At 50.0% G+C, this 20000-nt stretch overlaps 1 protein-coding gene and 1 long non-coding RNA gene across 8 annotated transcripts in view; one reads left to right on the plus strand and one right to left on the minus strand.

Moving 5' to 3' along the window:
* LOC147012741 (uncharacterized) overlaps positions 1–20000 on the minus strand; it is a 290412-nt gene that overhangs the window by 78698 nt on the left and 191714 nt on the right. The window lies entirely within an intron of this gene.
* Positions 11592–12694, plus strand: LOC147012742 (uncharacterized). The gene is made up of 3 exons (XR_015050951.1): positions 11592–11791; positions 11885–12043; positions 12204–12694. It is a non-coding gene; the product is annotated as an uncharacterized LOC147012742 (long non-coding RNA).

The raw sequence follows: 20000 nt of genomic DNA on the forward strand, positions 1-20000 counted from the left end.
AGCTGAAGAGAGTCGAACGAGGGGAGCCCAAAGAAGAGTCCAGGGTGGAGAGTCCAGAGGCGGAGAGGCGGCAGCGGCGAAGGCAGACGAGGGGGTGCTCGCGTCGGTGCCAGGAGCTGCACGCCCGAGGGAGGCCGGCAGCGCGACCTGGCCGAGGTGGAGACGCACACCAGGGATAATAAAGATCCTCTATACCCCGAGCATCAGCAACCCCCTCCTGTTTCCCCCCGCGCTGAGATAGTGCGACCAAGGGGGCCCCTTTTCCCACCCCCTGCCTGACACTGTCCGCGAGGCCCGCGGAGTGAGGCGCCATCGCCGCTCCGCGTCTCATCACCAGACGGGTAGGCGCGACCCGGTCTCGGCCTCAGGCCCGCCTCATCCTTGAGGGTATTTCTTTTCCTTGGTTTTGGGTATGTGTTGTCGGCGCCGTCTGTGAAGTAGAATTGTATAAGTGTTGCCGTGTGCTCGGTAGTCGGTATTAGCTCTGCACTGTGTTTTCACTTTTATATTTGCTTTTTGTGTAAATGGAATTGTTTTCTTTTTTTTGTGTGCTTTTGGTGGAATTGTATTTGTGTGCTTCCCGTGTGCCGCGAATAAATGTGCTTTATTATTGAACTGTTCTCCCGCTTCGCTTCGTCTTTTCCTCCATTGAATCCTCATCTTGCTTCACGTAAAGGGTTGGTAGTGGGCTGAATACGCCCGATAATTAATCGAACCGTCGAGGTCGACGATAACACCGCTCGGTTATTCTGATAGTACGGAACGGGTCGCTTAAGTGGCCCGTGTCCGAAGTCGACCTGCGGCGAGGTGCGATCGCCCGGTCTACCCTCCGCGTGGGTACTTAGGTAGGTCGAATTCGGCGAGCAACCCTATCCCACGCGGGGGCTGATTGGCTCGATCGCGGTGAGACCGAAAGGTCCACCCGTGACTGGTTCCCGGCGTTAGTCCGAGAGGGTCACGACTGGATTGCCCGTCCGGTGGGCGACGTGCCGCGATTCGAGTTACGTGGCCGTCAGCACGCCGGCGGGCGCGAATCCGCAACACTGGTGTCAGGTCGTGCGATATAAACTCATCGCCCTCCTCGCGGCACTGGTATTGGAGAACAGGAAAACAGGCTCTCCTGTCTCCGGCTAAATTCACGGGAATCGGTCCAGGGGTGAGAGAAGCGACCCCCGATTCCCTCCAAATTACGAGCGAGCAAATTAACCCTTCACGAGAAGCAAGATGGCGTCTCAAGGCGAGCGGGAGCCGGGGGTATTAGAAATGTATATGTGTAGTAGTGTAGGATCCATGGTCCAGGATGGAATCCCCGAGCAGGAAATGTTGATTGTGCAGGAACACGGACTCGCCCAACGGAACCCAGAACCTGAGGTGGGTGCGGCAGCGGCCGCGGTGTATGACACCTCCCCCCCCCCCCTCTCCACCAAAACCCTTCCCCGACCCCTGCCGAAACGGCTCACCCAAGCGCACCCGACATGACCCAGCTATACACCATGCTGGCAAAAATGTATGCGGAAACGACAGCGAAGATGATTGCGAACATGAACAAGCAAATGGACGAAGTAAAAACGAAGATGGATACAAAAATAAACGGAATGGAAGCAAACATGAAGGAGGAAATGAAAAAGTTCCGGGGTGAGACGCAGAACATGGGCCGATGCCTGCAGGCGGGCATGAAGGCCGTGACAAAGGAAATAATAGTTGAGACAAGGGAGGTAAAGGGTGAAGAGTTGGCAGAGACACGGGAGATAGAAAAAATAGAGGGAAGACTGCACGGTGAGGACGGGGTAAGTGACGCACACACACACACAGAGGTAGTGGAGGATAATGGGGGTGAGCTGGCGGACTGGGTAGAGACCCAGTGCGAGCACCTGGATGGCCTCCTCCAGGAACGAGGGGAGGGAGTATGCCCCCTTGAGGCGAGTCACGACCAGGTGAGTTCGGTCGTGCTTTGCGAGGTTGAGGGGACGAGTGCTGTGGACAGGTGCACGGAGAGCTTGGGGGGTATAGAGGCCCCGGAGACCCTTGTGGGGACACGAATCCCCGGTGTGGTTGTCCCTGTGTGTGTGGTGCAAGGCGTGAGTGCGTCCCCGTTTGTGGAAGCGACCCCGTGTGTGAGTGGTGTGGTGGCGATGGTGCCAGAGTGCGTGCTTCCCAGCACGCCGTGTGTGGATGAGGCACGGAGTGTGAGTGAGGCACCGCGGGTTAGTGCCCCCGCGTGTGTGGGTGAGGCACCGTGTGTGGAAGAGGCCGTGGGTGTGAGTGAAACGGCCTGTATGAGTGAGGCACCGCGGGTGAGTGCCCCCGCGTGTGTGGGTGAGGCACGGAGTGTGAGTGAGGCACCGCGGGTTAGTGCCCCCGCGTGTGTGGGTGAGGCACCGTGTGTGGAAGAGACCGCGTGTGTGAGTGTCGCCATGTGTATGGATGAGACACCGCGGGTGAGTGCCCCCGCGTGTGTGAGTGAGGCACGGAGTATGGATGAGGCACCGCGGGTGAGTGCCCCCGCGTGTGTGAGTGAGGCACGAGTGAATGGAGCACCACGTGTGAGTGGTATGGGTTATGTAAGGGAGACCGTGTGTGTGAGAGAGCGGTATGAGAGGGAGATGTCGGTTGGCATGCGGGAGCACGCAGCCGCGTCTCCCCGTGTGAATGTGATGGAGTGGACTGTGTGCGTCGTAACACGCAGGTGTGCGTGGGTTGAATGGAGACGGCGACAGAAGAAAGAAAGCCGAGTAGCGGCTGTAGTTGTTTCGGGGACCGTGCCGGGTTCACCCAGCCGCGAGCACGAGGTCCGTGCTGTGCAACGCACGAGACCACCACGTGCTCGCTTGCGAGAGTGAAGTCCCGGTCCGGAAACGCACGCGGTGGATTTGCCGATCCTGCGGACGGACAAAGTTTAGGCAGGATAACGGATTTGGACCGGACGGGTTCTCCACGCGATCGTGTGTGTTAAGCTCCAACGGGCAAAGCACATGTGTTCGCGTGGGGAACCCCTCGAGACGTGGGGCTTGTTTTTTTTTATGCGCACGGTGACGTCATGGCTGCACGTGGGGTTGGAATCCGGCAGGAGGGGTATCCCTGCCGGATGGTGCCGTCCAAGGAGGGACGAGGAACACGTGCAGCTGCATGACGTCACGGGCAGGTGCAAAGTGCGCGAGCTCTGAGTTGCCGCGCTGGTGCTGCGCAGGTAAAGAAAAAAAAAAAGCAAGCCTCACTTTCGGGTGCACAGGATTCCTGGGCAAGGGGTGGAAGACCCCCTTGGCCTGGGCACAGGATGGAAACTAGTTTGGGGGAAGGGTTAGCTTAGTTAGACCGACTTCATGGGGCAGGGGTAAGTCCTCATGGAGTCCGTGGAATGGATTAGTTAGAGGGATTGTAGCGAGATTTAGGTTGGGAAATTTATTAATGATTTATTTTGAAGACAGTGACAGACAGTGGATGTGTAGAGGGGACGTAGTTCAGCTACGTAGGTTAAAAGGAACGTGCTGTAGTATAAGGGACGACGTGGGAGCAAGAGTTAGTTAGGGGATGTAGTTAGAAGGATGGCGGAGTTCAGCAGTGTGTGTGTTGAAGAGTTGGTGAGTTGTGAGGTGAGTACGTGTACATGTTGAGTGAGTGAGGCCAGCGGGTCTGTGTGTGTGGAGTGAATGGGGAATGCATGGTGCGATGAGTGATTGGGGGGAGGAGTGACTCCCGCCCAAGGGACCCCGGGGTCAGTATAAAGTGAGTTAGGGGGTTAGTCAAATTGAAAAATGGAGGTCGTTTTGTTGTTGGTGGGAAAGTAGGCTCGAGACCCATTTGGAGGGGTGCAGGAGCCCTGTTGACGGGCTTGGGAGCGTGGCTGCGAAAGGTGAGTATCGCTGAGTGGGTACCCCGGGCACCAGGCTAGTCGGCCGCGGTAGGCCATGGGCCCATGGGGGGCCGGGATAGAGTAGTGGGCACGGGTGCGCCTGCTTGGTGCGGGGGCCCGGGGCGCCATTAGCCGCGTGGGCAGTGTTGTGGGCACGGGTGACCCTCGGAAAGGGGCCCGGGAGGCCGGCCTGCCACGTGTGCGTTTCAGGGGAGGTGCCATGGGGGGCACTCCCCGGTGTTAGGGAGCTGGTAGGCTCGGAGGCAGTGTAGTGGCCGGGGGTGCCATAGCGGGAGATTCGGCAGAGGGTCGTGCCTGCCAAAGGGAGCCACGTGTCCCAGCCAGGAGACCGTGTGAGGGCACGGAGAGAAAATTGGGGGGCGAGGCCCGAAATTGTGAGGACACCAACACAGGCGACGGGAATCTGGGTTGTTAGAACCAATAGTTTAAGCGTGAGGCGCTTGTTGAAAGCCCCGGGGTAGTTTAACAGTTAAATGGTTAGGGTAGATTAGGAGATGTACCCCTCCGCACCATCCATCCCCTCGCTCTCGTTGTGGGCCGCTGGACCCACTTTGGGTTAGATCGCCGAACTCTGGGGAGGCCATTCTGAGGCTTGAGTTGGGCCTCGACACAGGACGTTAGCTCTCCCTTATTCCCCTCCGGGAAGGGAACGTAGGGGTTGGGAGTAGGCTAGGTGACAGGATAGGTTAGCCGAACAAGGACGATAAAGGGGGTTAGGGGACGATTTATAGAGGGGAAGTAAAAATAAAAACAACAAAAAAAATAAGTTGGGGCTAAATTGGGGTTTGACAAATTAAGGGAGTGGGTATGTACAGTGACAGGCAAAGGCGATAGGTGGGAGGGAGACAGGTAGGTAGGTCCGAGCCCGCCTTCCAAGTGGCCAGCACCACCGCACTCCCTCCACCAACCTCCATTGAACGGCAAAGGCTGGCCAACTTCATCGGCTGGCCGTGTTTTGCTTCAAGGCGGAGGTCGGCCAACTTCATCGGCAGCTGTGTGCTGCAAGGCCTGTGCCGGCCAGTTCATCTGCTGGCTGTTTTTCTTCAAGGCCTGTGCCGGCCTGGTTCTGCGGGCTGTGTTTGCCTGCAGCGGCCTTCTTCTGCGGGCTGTGTTTGCCTGCTCACCTTTGCCATGCCATGCCCACTGCCCATGTTCACCAGCCCCGTTCAATTTTTGCTTTGCCCCCCCCCTGTTCATTGCCATGTGCGCCAGGATCGTAAAAGCAACAGTTTGCAAGCTGCGAGAACTGCCCCGTTGGCAGCTACAACACGGGCCTGCAGTGGCGGCCCGTGCACCGTGTTTGCGTCCATCCATTCATGCATCCATTCGTTGTGCTCATTGCGTGTGCCACTTGAGCTGGCACGGAGACTGCGTTTGTGCAGCCCAAGCACCGTTGTGGTTCACTGCGTTCAGTTCAAAAGGGAAGGCCTTGGACTGCGTGTGAGCAGCCAGCCACGTTCCCTGTCACCTGCATTGTTTTGAGCCAGAGACTGCATGTGGGCAGCCTGGCTCCCTGCTAACTGCTTTTCTTTTGCAGAGTTCAGTGATCCTGGGCCATGGTTTAGTGTAAAATTTGTAAGTTAAGGTTAAGATGTACTGTACATATGAGTGCGCCCCCGGCATGTCTGTCCTAGCGCCGGCAATTTTATTTAAGTCGTCCGTATGAGTGAGTTTGTTTAGATAGTTACGCAGCCCTCAGGTTATTTATTTTGGGGACACGAATACCATGAATGTCGCACTCAGGGATCCGTAGGTAAAATGTACTAGGGGAAAACTACACATGATAGAACACGAAAATTTGACGACTCGGGACGAGTCTGTAAAAAGGGGAGGGGGTAGTGTTGTGGTTACCAAATTCGCAAACCACCATTCAGGTCCCTTAGGTGAGGTATCTCGGTAAATGCATGTGTAGTTAGGCCCAAACCCGTTGTCTAGTGGGAATACATGTCATTTATACGTGCTGCGACTCTTCAGGATAGCCGTTTTTCTTTTACTATCTTTATTTTGGACCAACCGCCATGATTACCACCACAACCACAACATCAACCACCAACCACAACACCGCTTCACCACAACCGCCACGACCTTCACGTCACACCTCGCAACCGTAGCATCGCCACCGTTCTTGCCCCGCTGTGGGTACCGGTGTTGGACTCGTGCAGGGCGCACGTTGAACAGCGTGTACAAAATCACGGATTTTGTGCTTCAAAAACGGATCAAAAACGACACACGCCCACTTTTTGCCGTCCAATCGGTGAGCGAGGGGCGATTTGGCCCCGCCTCCAGAACGATCGATATATGCAAATTTGTGGATCAAAAAGCCTTCACGCCCACTTTTTCTCGGGCCAATGGGGAACGAGGTGAAAGGTCAAAGGGAGGGGGTCAAAGGCGAAGCTACGGGGGGATAAAAGGACCGTGTTCGTCAGTCAGAGCAGTGTGGAAGTCTGGAGCCCGGAGCCTGCAGTAGCTGGAGAAGCTGAAGAGAGTCGAACGAGGGGAGCCCAAAGAAGAGTCCAGGGTGGAGAGTCCAGAGGCGGAGAGGCGGCAGCGGCGAAGGCAGACGAGGGGGTGCTCGCGTCGGTGCCAGGAGCTGCACGCCCGAGGGAGGCCGGCAGCGCGACCTGGCCGAGGTGGAGACGCACACCAGGGATAATAAAGATCCTCTATACCCCGAGCATCAGCAACCCCCTCCTGTTTCCCCCCGCGCTGAGATAGTGCGACCAAGGGGGCCCCTTTTCCCACCCCCTGCCTGACACTGTCCGCGAGGCCCGCGGAGTGAGGCGCCATCGCCGCTCCGCGTCTCATCACCAGACGGGTAGGCACGACCCGGTCTCGGCCTCAGGCCCGCCTCATCCTTGAGGGTATTTCTTTTCCTTGGTTTTGGGTATGTGTTGTCGGCGCCGTCTGTGAAGTAGAATTGTATAAGTGTTGCCGTGTGCTCGGTAGTCGGTATTAGCTCTGCACTGTGTTTTCACTTTTATATTTGCTTTTTGTGTAAATGGAATTGTGTTTTCTTTTTTTTGTGTGCTTTTGGTGGAATTGTATTTGTGTGCTTCCCGTGTGCCGCGAATAAATGTGCTTTATTATTGAACTGTTCTCCCGCTTCGCTTCGTCTTTTCCTCCATTGAATCCTCATCTTGCTTCACGTAAAGGGTTGGTAGTGGGCTGAATACGCCCGATAATTAATCGAACCGTCGAGGTCGACGATAACACTGCTCGGTTATTCTGATAGTACGGAACGGGTCGCTTAAGTGGCCCGTGTCCGAAGTCGACCTGCGGCGAGGTGCGATCGCCCGGTCTACCCTCCGCGTGGGTACTTAGGTAGGTCGAATTCGGCGAGCAACCCTATCCCACGCGGGGGCTGATTGGCTCGATCGCGGTGAGACCGAAAGGTCCACCCGTGACTGGTTCCCGGCGTTAGTCCGAGAGGGTCACGACTGGATTGCCCGTCCGGTGGGCGACGTGCCGCGATTCGAGTTACGTGGCCGTCAGCACGCCGGCGGGCGCGAATCCGCAACAATATATTTAGAGAGATATTGATTTGATAACAGTATGGTATGAAGAAACAAGAGGTCCACACGAGGAATTCAAAACTCACAGAGGGGCGAACTTTCTCGCTGCAAAAAGTCAACAAAGGCTTTCAGTGGTAGGAAATGCCAATGGCATGGATGGTTGGGGTGTTTCTACTGTTCAGATTAGACTCAAAGCAAGCTCGATCACTTTTTGTGGCTAATTTTCGGACGTTTTGCGCTTGGTTTTTTGTGCAACATTTGCGGCTTATAAACCAGTGCGGCTTGTGTGTGTTTAAATTCCCGATTTTTCAAAATTTAAGGAATGCGAATTGCTCTATTGGCTGGGCTGGACCCCGCCGCTTTGGCGCACCAACTACCGAATTACCCCTTATCAAACTTAACAGTTTCTGGCAGATTTCCTGTAACATTTGGGTAATGCCAATTTCTCCCAGCCCCCCTCCCTGTTCCTGGATCTCCGCCTGTCGGATCGTCACCGATGGCCTCTCTGGAACCCGACCCGGCCGACTCCATGAGGCCAGCCTGGCCGCGCACTCGGCCGCTCGGTGAACGGTGGGTGGATCCTGTAGCTCCACCAGTGCTCGCACCTCAGGGTCAGGAAGAGCAGCTAAAAATTTCTCTAGTGCCAGTCTGTCCCACGCCTCCACTGTAAGGTCCCGATACACGATCCTGACTGATTGGTAAATGTCCTGTGCCAGCTCCTGCACTGTCTCACCCGGCTTTAATCTGCGGTGCTGGAGCTGAGCCCGCACCAGATCACAGTTTGCCGCGAACCCAAACCGACGGCTCAACGCCTCGCAAATGTGGGAGCTGGTCAACATCCCCTCCGCGATCACGTTTAACACGTCTGCGGCTGGTCCCCGCAACGTTGCCACCAAATTCCCTGTACGTTCCTGCTCATTCCACCCGTTTAGTCGGGAAATGCACTCAAATTGCGTCAGAAAAGCTTCAACGCTCCCTGACCCGTCGAAATTTACCAGGGGGATCACTTTTACGGTGGCCCGCTTCTCAGTTTCTCCCTTGTCCGAATCCAGCCCAGGGATCAAACACCCTTGTGGCTGCGTATCCAATTTCGGAGCCCACTGTGGCCAAAGATGTTTTATGGTGAGGGTCTCATGGGTCAATTTTGCCTCCTGTTCCAAACGTTGAATGGACCGATTCACCTCTTCCTGCAGGATCTTCTGGGCCCGCACAACCTCCTCCAAGGCTCCGTCGCGAGTTTGTAGCTGCTCCTCAACCAACCCGGACACTCTACTTACAAAAGACGGCTCTACCAGGCCTTTATCCAAGACTTCATCTTGGCTCATAATTTTATCTTGTTCATCCAAACGAGCCTCCAATCCTTTTACCTCCTCTGCCAAATTCATCCCTTGCTTCCTCAGCTCTCCCCACTCTTCAACTTGCAGTTGCATACGAGCATCCACACAGGCACGATGACGTTCCAGGCTTTCATCCACTTTATCAACCCGAATGTTCGTTGCATCAATTTTATCCACCAATTTTTTTCGTATATTTTCCCCCTCCAATGTAATTTCTACCTTTGTTTCCTCCAATCTAGCCTCGAATTTGCTTTGTATTTCTCCCAATTTAACATCCACACACTCCTGCATCTCAGTTTTCATTTTCTCCATCTTTTCCCCCAATCCATCCCTCATTAAATCAATCCGTGCACCCAACTGTACCCCCATTACCCCCAATTGATCTGTCATTTCTGCCCTCTGTGCCGTCATTTCTGCCCTCTGTGCCACGAATTGATTTGCTATTTGTGCCGTCATGTCCCCTATTAAACGTTCCAACATTGTCTGGATCGACATCGCGCCGGTTTCCGGCGCTGCCGGCCCCGTTACGGGCAATGAAGCATGGTCCACGCTCGGAATGGGGGAGGTTCCAACCCTACCCCCGTCTCTCCCCTCTTCCCCCGACTCGCTGCCAGACACGTGGCCTTCCTCCTCAATCATCTGCACATCCGCCATGGTGCAGAAGTCCCGTTTGCCGCCAATTAATTTGAATTTGAAAAATCCCGCCAAAAATTTCCCGCGCTCGTGCGCTTTTCTGTAGTAATTTTAGATTCCAATTCGTGGCGAGATTTTAATCTTGGTATGTTCTCCCGATACCAAATATAATTTAGAGGGGTTCGAACATCCAACACCCTGACACCAATGTGACGTCCACGGGACTTGAACAATCCCGCCAACGTAGAATGAGCCGAAACGATGGAGGCGGTTTATTTATTTATAACCCAAACATGGCGGTTCTAATCGCTCTACCGCAAACGGGACGAGGAAGGTGGCACGAGTCACTTTTCACTGAGTTGATGATGTTTATTTGTTTTTACTATTATCCAGAAATAACAAGACTCGGCAAGAAGAGGGATCCGGGTGATTCGACGGGATGGTGTGGGATCGGGCGTGGGGAAAAACACAGACAATTCCAATGAATATACAGTTCTCAATCCCTCTAAGGCACCAAGCACACACACACACACACACACACACACACACACACACACACACACACACACACACACACACACACACACACACACACACACACACACACACACACACACACACACAACGTAGCTATTTCTGGTGGTCAGGCTGGACCGTGGTGTGGACGCAACTGTCCCTGGATCGGCGACGGACGAGCTGGCCTTGCTCTCGTCAGGGGGGCAGGAGAAACCGTGGTGCTGTAGACCTCCTGGTCTTGGCCCAAGTCCGCTCACAGCCGCCAGGGAACCAGTTCTGGCGCCAAGTTGCGAGCAGGAGAGGGAGGCAGGTCCGCCCGCCGTTCGACCCCGTACTCCGAGTCAGCAGAACCCCAGAGCCAACCAAGGTGAGGAACGAGGCTCAGCAAGGCTCCAAGACACGATCAAGAACACGACCGAATCAGCACAACAACAAGGATGCTCCCCGCGCAACAGCCTCCCCACCAAAAAAAACACGATCTTTTGCTTGTAATCTTCTTCCTCTTCCTTTTCGACCCCGAACAGAACCTTGAAATCACTTGAAACATGCAGAAATGCAAAAACAACATTTTTTTCTCTAATTTTTGGGGGGTTGGAAATCACAAAACATGCAGAAATGCAAAAAAAAAAAATTTTCTCTAACAATTCTTTTGGGGGGGGGGTTGGAAATCACTTAAAACATGTAGAAATGCAAAAAAAAAATTTTTTTCTCAAACAATTTTTTTTGGGGTGTGAGTAGGGTGAATATACTGGTTCTGGCTCACTTTTCCCCATGTAAATGAATGGGGGATTTTCAGCGATTCCTATTTTTTTCCCTAAAAATAAACCCCCTTTTTATCCCAAGGTATATTTATTTGTCTCCCCTTTTAACCTGGAGGTTGAACCTCATTGAATTGAACACCTGGGGGTTGAACAGCTCACTCATTGAACCTATAAAGATTTGTTCATTCTCAAATTCCTTCAATAGTTTAATTTTCTTTGCACAATAATCCCCATCTAAAATATTGACAAACAAAACATTTGAATCTTTATATTTTTTAAGATACCCCTTTTGTGCCATTACGAAATGATAAACTTCTCTTAATCTGGCCACCGCCATGATAAACTTCTCTTAATCTGGCCATCTGGCCACCGCCCGAGTTGCAAATCATTTTTTTGTATAAACCACGCCATAAAAAAGTTGTGTTTCAAATGTTTTCAGTTCATGCCGTGAATATGAGGAAGTGTTTTTTTGACACGGTCGTGCTGTGAAAAGAAAAACAGGAACTATTCTGTGAGACAAGGTCTCGTGTTTATATTTTATCTCAGAACACGAACTGAAAACATGTTTAATCAAAACCATTTCAGAGTATTTTAAGTATGTTTTGAAAATGATTCATACAATTTGAGAAAATAATCGCCCAGTTATTTTCCAAGCTGCCTCGCCTGAAGCGTCATTTCCTGTGGCCGCAACCAATGCTTAAACAATCTCCTCATCGTTGCTTTATAAGTGATTCACCAGACAAAGTTTCTGCCAGACGGGATTTTCATTTTTACAACTGAGACATGAGCGATCTTTCTTCCGCGAACAAAACAGCTCAACACAAAGTTGGTAAGTTGGTTCCTCTTTGAACGATGAAGCAATTGATTATAAATTAAATCGTGATAATTCTGATATATATATATATATATATATATATATATATATATATATATATATATATATATATATATATATTTTTTTTTTTTTCTTGGCAGGTCCTTGGAAGAAGAGCAGTTTACATATCACGACGAGGTGCATGAAATTAATGCTCTTATTGAAGAGGTCAATCATCTTAGAAGAGAATTGAAAAACATTTTTAAAGACTGACACGACGTCTTATCACGGCCCAGAGACATGGACTCACTCTCTTCCGATGAACAAAACAGCTCAACACAAAGTCGGTAAGCCTGTGTATTGGTTCCTCTTTGAACGATGAAGCAATTGATTATAAATTAAATCGTGATAATGTGAAAATATATATTTTTTCCTGGCAGGTCCTTGGAAGAAGTGGAGTTTACATATCACGATGAGGTGCATCAAATGAATGCTCTTATTGAAGAGGTCAATGATTTTAGAAGAGAATTGAAAAACATTTATAATGACTGGTACGAAGTCTTATCACGGCCTCTGATCTCGAATGAATTAAACCAATGGTGAGACGTGTGTGTGTGTGTGTGTGTGTGTGTGTGTGTGTGTGTGTGTGTGTGTGTCTGTGTGTGTGTGCGTGTGTGTCGCTTTCCCTGTCTGTTTATATCTCTCTCTGTCTGTCTCTTCATCTATACCCTTGACTTATTATTTATTTATTTTTTTCAGCACTATCACACAATATCAGCTGTTGAAGCAATCTTGTACAACACATGATTTTCTGGAGGTAAATGTTTCTGAATTATTATTTAGTTATTTTTTTATTAATATCACTCTCTCTTTAGAATGTCGTCTTATGTTGGTTGCATCATTAGTTTGGACGCGGTTTTGCCAGTACACTGGAATTCATTTTATTGGCCTTGAAAGGATGACAGGCTCCTGGTGTGTTAATTCAGTGGTCAACGAGGCCGGTGTGTTAATTCAGTGGTCAACGAGGCTTACTCATATTACCATGTAATTATCTTTATAAAACCTAATTATTATCCACTTTTTGTTTCAAAACAGAATATGGTGTCTGAGTTTCAAAATCACAAGACATCTGAAGAAGATTGCTGGGAAAGATTATACATTCTCGCAAATGAATATTTAATATTTTCAATTTTAATAAATTATATTTGTTTTGTTTACAATTACTTGATTTTAAATTTCAAAAAAAGGATTAAGACATGAAGGGGGGGGGGTAGGTGCGCTCCCCCAATGACCCATCACCCCTCATCCCATCCCTCCCCTCCCCATGTGTGTGTGTGGGGAAGGGTGGGGGTGGGATGAGGGAGGTGGTGGGTCAAAGGTGGGGGCACACAGGGGGGATGAGGGGAGTGGGGCTTGTGTGGGCGGGGCTTCGGTGGGTGGGGCTTCGGTGGGAGGGACGTGTGTGGGCGGGGCTTGTGGGAGGGCGTTTATGTGGACAGGGTTTATGTGGGTGGAGCTTGTGTGGGCAGGGTTTATGTGGGCAGGGTTTATGTGGGCGGGGTGAATGTGGATGAGGTTTGTGTGGATAAATGGATGGGTGGAGAGATGGGTGGAGCTTGTGTGGATGGGTGGATAATTTTTTAATTAAATAAACATGTTGTGTGTGGGGAACTAATTAACTAATCACTAATTATGTGAATATGATGAATATGGGTGGAGCTTGTGAGGGGTTTGTGTGTGTGGAGCTTGTGTGGGGTGGAGTTTTTGTGTGGAGCTTGTGAGGGGTTTGTGTGTGTGGAGCTTGTGTGGAGCTTGTGAGGGGTTTGTGTGGGGTGGGGTTTATGTGGGCAGGGTTTGTGTGGGGTTTGTGTGGGGTGGGGTTTATGTGGGTGGGTTTTGTGAGAGTGGAGTCAAAAAGGGGCGGAGTCAAAAAATTTCAATTTATCTTTGTCTTTTGTAATTCCTGTGAATAAAATGAACCTAAAATCTCTTCCCCTTCCAAATCATATATCTTATAAGTCCAAGGAACCGTATATATTACATCAACAATTTTAAAAAGCTCGTTCGTCCATCTTTTAATATAACCCTTTTCAAAATGAGATTTCCACCTATATATTCTTACGATATCACCAACTTTGAACTTAGGTTTTCTAACATTAATCTCTTTTTCATATTTTAATTTTGTAAATGTTTCTGATGGTTTCATATTTGTTGACGTGTGAATCGTGTCATTATACTTATCCACAATATCCTGAATAAAAGATGACCATTGTTGTGAACCGAGTTGTGTGAATTTTTATATAGTCTCTCTTTTAAGGTACGATTAAAACGTTCAACAACAACTGCCTTCCCTTCATTAAAGGTACTGTATAATGTAATACTGTTATTTTTTAGAAAATTCATAAATGTCTTGTTATAAAACTCTCTACCCTCATCAGTCCACAATTTTTTAGGTTTTCTCTTACTTTTATTAAATTATTGTTGAAAGGCTAACATAAGAGTATAACCTGTTTTGTTTTTTAATGGTACAACCCATACGTATCTACTCCTCAAATCAATAACGGTTAAAGCATACTTGTACCCCTTATCATTATTGAGTTCAATCAAATCAGCAGACCAGATATAATCAACTTCCTTGGAATAAACTTTCCTTCTCTGAAACTTTGTGAATATTGGTTTATGTAATTCATCAGCTAATTGCTCTTCAGTCTTAATGACATCATTAGAGCCTATAAGTTTTTTGAATTTCCAAGTCCAAGTTTCAATTTAGCACTGATCATCTTCTTCACAATGAACCGATCAACTTTTTCTCTCAAGGTTGGATTTTGTATCAGAGACAAATTATACAACATTTCTCTATCGGCTTCATGCTTTTCTTCCAACGTTGTGGTATTCCCATAATCAATATCGTGTCTCATGCACACTTCATCAACTCTATTGATAGGCTTACTCCAGGATTTAGGATTGTCTGCCTCTTCTAATCTTTTATCCAAGTTTGTGCCTGGACCACAGAAAGAATACCCTGGAAGATGTAATTCCCCTGGTATTCCAGTAGTTGTATATTTACTTCCTGATAAAAACTTTTGTATATCTCCTCCTCGTTTGTGTTTGGAGATAAATTGATTTTTTTTTGAACCACACACCGAACATATACCTTTTTGTATAACCCTGTTATTTTTTACTTTTAATATATGAAATATTTTTAGTATTAGTTTTCTTTTTACATTTGAGACAATAACTCATTTATTTATGTGAAAAATTCCTGCAGAGTGCAAAAACCTTTTTAGTTTCCAACATGCACATTTGAATCTTAATTTTTAAAACATAAAGAATCCTTAGAAATGCCTTCACTCTCTCCTCCATTTATTTAAGAAAAAAAAATAAAAATGAAAAACTTGAATTAAAATGAATAGCTTGTCGATGTCAATAGTCTTGAAAATATTTCAAATAGACTTGTCAATTCTTTGTTTTCCTCCTCGGTGGGTTGAGTTATTTTCTGGAATACCTCCAATCTTTTTTAATCTCATCGGTTTCCATATTTTCATATTTATTCATTCTCTCTCTTTCCTCCCTCTCCTCCCTCTCCTCCCTCTCTCTCTCTCTCTCTCTCTCTCTCTTCTCTCTCTTCTCCCTTTCATCCCTCTCTCTTCTCTCTTTCCTCCCTCTCTCTCTTCTCCTTTTCCTCCTTCTCTCTCTTCTCCTTTTCCTCCTCTTCCCTCTCTTCTTCAACTCCTTCCTCATCCCTTATTATCCTTGAATCGCTTACACCCCATAGAATATCATACATATATTCATCAGGATTTCTTGTTATTCCTGTATCCAAAATAATTTTTTTACAACAGGAAACCAATAAAATTTCTTTTGAATTTCTAAAAGAGCCTTACCTTTTCTTAACTTTATAATTTTTTCATTATTTAACATTCTAATTAAATCTAAAGTTGTCGGTTTATCAACATCAGCATAATGCCAATCTTTTATTGAAAATACCTCATTCTTATGTTGTAGAACATATTTATTAAAATACCGAATACCCTTTTCTTGAAGGTATGCTTGGACACAGAAATGATAATTTTCTTGAAGCCTTCTTGCTGTCATTTATGTATTAGAAATATATGTTAGAATAATATTATGGCACGAAACACCTCCCCATCTTCCCATAGTTAAATCATTTTGTATTTCCTTACTTATTATATATAATCCTGTTTTTTATGTTTTCATGAGATAAACAAGGGCAAAACCATTATTATATTGTTGCGGATTCGCGCCCGCTGGCGTGCGGACGGCCACGTAACTCGAATCGCGGCACGTCGCCCACCGGACGGACAATCCAGTCGTGAGCCTCTCGGACTAACGCCGGGAACTAGTCACGGGTGGACCTTTCAGTCTCACCACGATCGTGCCAATCGGCCCCCGCGTGGGATAGGGTTGCTCGCCAAATTCGACCTACCTAAGTACCCACACGGAGGGTAGACCGGGCGATCGCACCTCGCCGCAGGTCGACTTCGGACACGGGCCACTTTAAGCGACCCGTTCCGTACTACCGGGATAACCGAGCGGTGTTATTAGTCGGCCTCGACGGTTCGATTAATTATCGGGCGTTTTAGCCCACGACCAACCCTTTATGTGAAGCAAGATGGAGATTCAATGAAAGAAAAGACGAAGCGAAGCGGGAAAACAGTTCAACATAACTCACATTTATTTCGCGATGAACGGGAAGCACACATATACAATTACACCAAAAGCACATGTAAAAGGAGAAGAAACACAATATTACACAAAAAGCAAATATAAAAGAGAAACACAATGCAGAGCTATCCGACTACCGAGCACACGGCAACACTTATACAATTTTACTTCACAGACGGCGCCGACAACACAGATACCCAAAGCAAAAGAAAAAGAACCACCCTCCAGGATGAGGCGGGCAGACAGGCCTGGGGCCGAGACCGTGTCGGGCCTACCCGTCTGATGATGAGACGCAAAGCGGCGGTGGCGCCTCAACTCCGCGGGCCTCGCGGACAGTGTCTGGTAGGGGGTGGGAAAGGGGCCCCCTTGTCGCACTATCTCAGCGCGGGGGGAAACAGGAGGGGGTTGTTGATGCTCGGGGGATGGCGGATATCACCCTGTCTCGGGTCCCGCAACGAGCGTCTCCTCCTCTACCTCGGTCGCGTTGCTGGCCTCTCCCTCTGCAGCTCCCGGCACCGACGCCAGCACCCTCTCGTCCGCCTTCGCCGCCGCCACCTCTCCACAACTCCGTCTAATCGCCCTCTCTGTCTCCTCTCTTGGCTCGTCCCAACTCTTCACTCTTGACTTCTCCCCTCCCAACTCTGACTCTTCTTCCCAGCTCCACCGACAACTCGTTCCAATGCACCACTCTCAACTTGTTTTTTACTGACGAACGCAGCCGTTTATATAAGCCCCGTGGCTTCACTCCTTCACCTTTGACCCTCTGCCTCCGACCCTTCACCTCTCGAACTGGCTCCCCATTGGACCGAGGAAAAGTGGGCGTGAATGCTTTTTGATCCATGAATTTGCATATAGCGTCCTCACTCCAACGCCCTGGAGGCGGGGCCAAATCGCCCCAGCTCGCCGATAGGACGGAACAGAAGTGGGCGTGAGTCGTTTTTGATCCATTTTTCTCGGAAAGTCTGTGATGTTTCTGAACACGCTGCTCGGTGCGCGCCCTACACGAGTCCAGTATCGGTGCCCACAAGTGGCGCGAGAATGGTGGGGATGCGATGGTGGCGAGTTGTGACGGTAAAGGTCGTGGCGGTTGTGGTGAAGCGGCGTTGTGGTTGGTGGTTGTTGTTGTGAAGCGGCGTTGTGGTTGGTGGTTGTTGTTGTGAAGCGGCGTTGTAGTTGGTGGTTGTTGTTGTGATGGCTGTTGAGACGTGGTCGGTGGTGGTAGTAATGGCGGCTGGTCCAAAATAAAGATAGTAAAAGAAAAACGGCTATCCTGAAGAGTCGCAGCCCGACTGAATGACATTTATTCCCTCGAAACAACGGGTTTGGACCTTACTACACATATACTTACAGAGATATCTCACCTAAGGGACCTGAATGGTGGTTTGTGAATTTCGTCAACCACAACACTACCCCCTCCCCTTTTTACAGACTCGTCCCGAGTCGTCAAATTTTCGTGTGCCATCATGTGTAGTTTTCCCCTAGTACATTTTACCTACGGATCCCTGAGTGCGACATTCATGGTATTCGTGTCCCCAAAATAAAATAACCTGAGGGCTGAGTAACTACCTAAACAAACTCACTCACACGGACGACTTAAATAAAATTGCCGGCGCTAAGACAAACATGCCGGGGGCGCACTCATATTTACAGTACATCTTAACCTTAACTTACAAATTTTACACTAAACCATGGCCCAGGATCACTGAACTCTGCAAAAAGAAAGCAGTTAGCAGGGAGCCAGGCTGCTCGCATGCAGTCTCTGACTCAAATAATGCAGGTGACAGGGAACGTGGCCGGCTGCTCACATGCAGTCCAAGGCCTTCCCTTTTGAACTGAACGCAGTGAACCACAACGGTGCATGGGCTGCACAAACGTAGCCTCCGTGCCAGCTCAAGTGGCACACGCAATGAACACAATGGATGGATGGATGGATGCAAACACGGTGCACGGGCCGCCATTGCAGGCCCGTGTTGTAGCTGCCAACAGGGCAGTTCTTGCAGCTTGCAAACTGTTGCTTTCTGATCCTGGCGCACATGGCAATGAACAGGGGGGGGGGGGGGCAAAGCAAAAATTGAACAGGGGCTGGTGAGCAGGGGCAGTGGGCATGGCATGGCAAAGGCAGCAGGCAAACACAGCCCGCAGAAGAAGGCCGCTGCAGGCAAACACAGCCGGCAGATGAACTGGCCGGCACAGGCCTTGAAGAAAAACAGCCAGCCGGCAGATGAAGTGGGCCGGCACAGGCCTTGCAGCACAGCAGCTGCAGACGATCCAGCCGGCACAGGCCTCGCAGCAACACAACAGCTGCCGATGAAGTTGGCCAGCCTTTGCCGTTCCGTGGAGGTTGGTGGAGGGAGTGCGGTGGTGCTGGCCACTTGGAAGGCGGGCTCGGACCTACCTGCCTGTCTCCCTCCCAACCTATCGCCTTTGCCTGTCACTGTACATACCCACTCCCTTAATTTGTCAAACCCCAATTTAGCCCCAACTTATTTTTTTGTTGTTTTTATTTTTACTTCCCCACTATAAATCGTCCCCAAACCCCCTGTACTGTCCTTGTTCGGCTAACCCATCCTGTCACCTAGCCTACTCCCAACCCCTACGTTCCCTTCCCGGAGGGGAACAAGGGAGAGCTAACGTCCTGTGTCGAGGCCCAATTCAAGCCTCAGAATGGCCTCCCCAGAGTTCAGCGATCTATAACCAAAGTGGGTCCAGCGGCCCACAACGAGAGCGAGGGGATGGATGGTGCGGAGGGGTACACTTCCTAATCTACCCTATCCATTTAACTGTTAAACTACCCCGGGGCTTTCAACAAGCGCCTCTCGCTTAAACTATTGGTTCTAATAACCCAGATCCCCGTCACCTGTGTTGGTGTCCTCACGATTTCGGGCCTCGCCCCCCAATTTTCTCTCCGTGCCCTCACACGGTCTCATGGCTGGGACACGTGGCCCCCTTTGGCAGGCACGACCCTCTGCCGATTCTCCCGCTATGGCACCCCCGGGCACTACACTGCCTCCGAGCCTACCAGCTCCCTAACACCGGGGAGTGCCCCCCATGGCACCTCCCCTGAAACGCACACGTGGCAGGCTGGCTTCCCAGGCCCCTTTCCGAGGGACACCCGTGCCCACAACACTGCCCACGCGGCTAATGGCGCCCCGGGCCCCCGCACCAAGCAGGCGCACCCGTGCCCACTACGCTATCCCGGCCCCCCATGGGCCCTTGGCCTACCGCGGCCGACTAGCCTGGTGCCCGGGGTACCCACTCAGCGATACTCACTTTTCGCAGCCACGCTCCCAGCCCGTCAACAGGGCTCCTGCACCCCTCCAAACGGGTTTCGAGCCTACACTCCCACCAACAACAAAACGACCTCCATTTTGTAAATTTGACTAACCCCCTAACTTAGTCTACACTGACCCCGGGGTCCCTTGGGCGGGAGTCACTCCTCCCCCCAATCACTCATCGCACCATGCATTCCCCATTCGCTCCATTCATGCAGACCCGCTGGCCTCACTCACTCATCATGTGCTCACCTCACAACTCACCAACTCTTCAACACACACACCGCTGAACTCTGCCATCCTCCTAACGACCTCCCCTAACTAACTCGTGCTCCCACGTCGTCCCTTAAACTACAGCACGTTCCTTTTAACACTACGTAGCTAAGCTACGTCCCCACTACACATTCACTGTCTGTCACTGTCTCCAAAATAATCCCATACTCCATTTTCCCAACCTAAATCTGACTAACAATCCCTCTAACTCATCCATTCCACGGACTCCATGAGGACTTACCCCTGCCCCATGAAGTCGGTCTAACTAAGCTAACCCTTCCCCCTAACTAGTTTCCATCCTGTGCCCTAGGTAAGGGGGTCTTCC

The sequence above is a fragment of the Eptatretus burgeri genome, chromosome 14, assembly GCF_056783735.1.
Source record: "Eptatretus burgeri isolate ZD-2024b chromosome 14, Ebu_testis_v1, whole genome shotgun sequence".
NCBI lineage: Eukaryota > Metazoa > Chordata > Myxini > Myxiniformes > Myxinidae > Eptatretus > Eptatretus burgeri.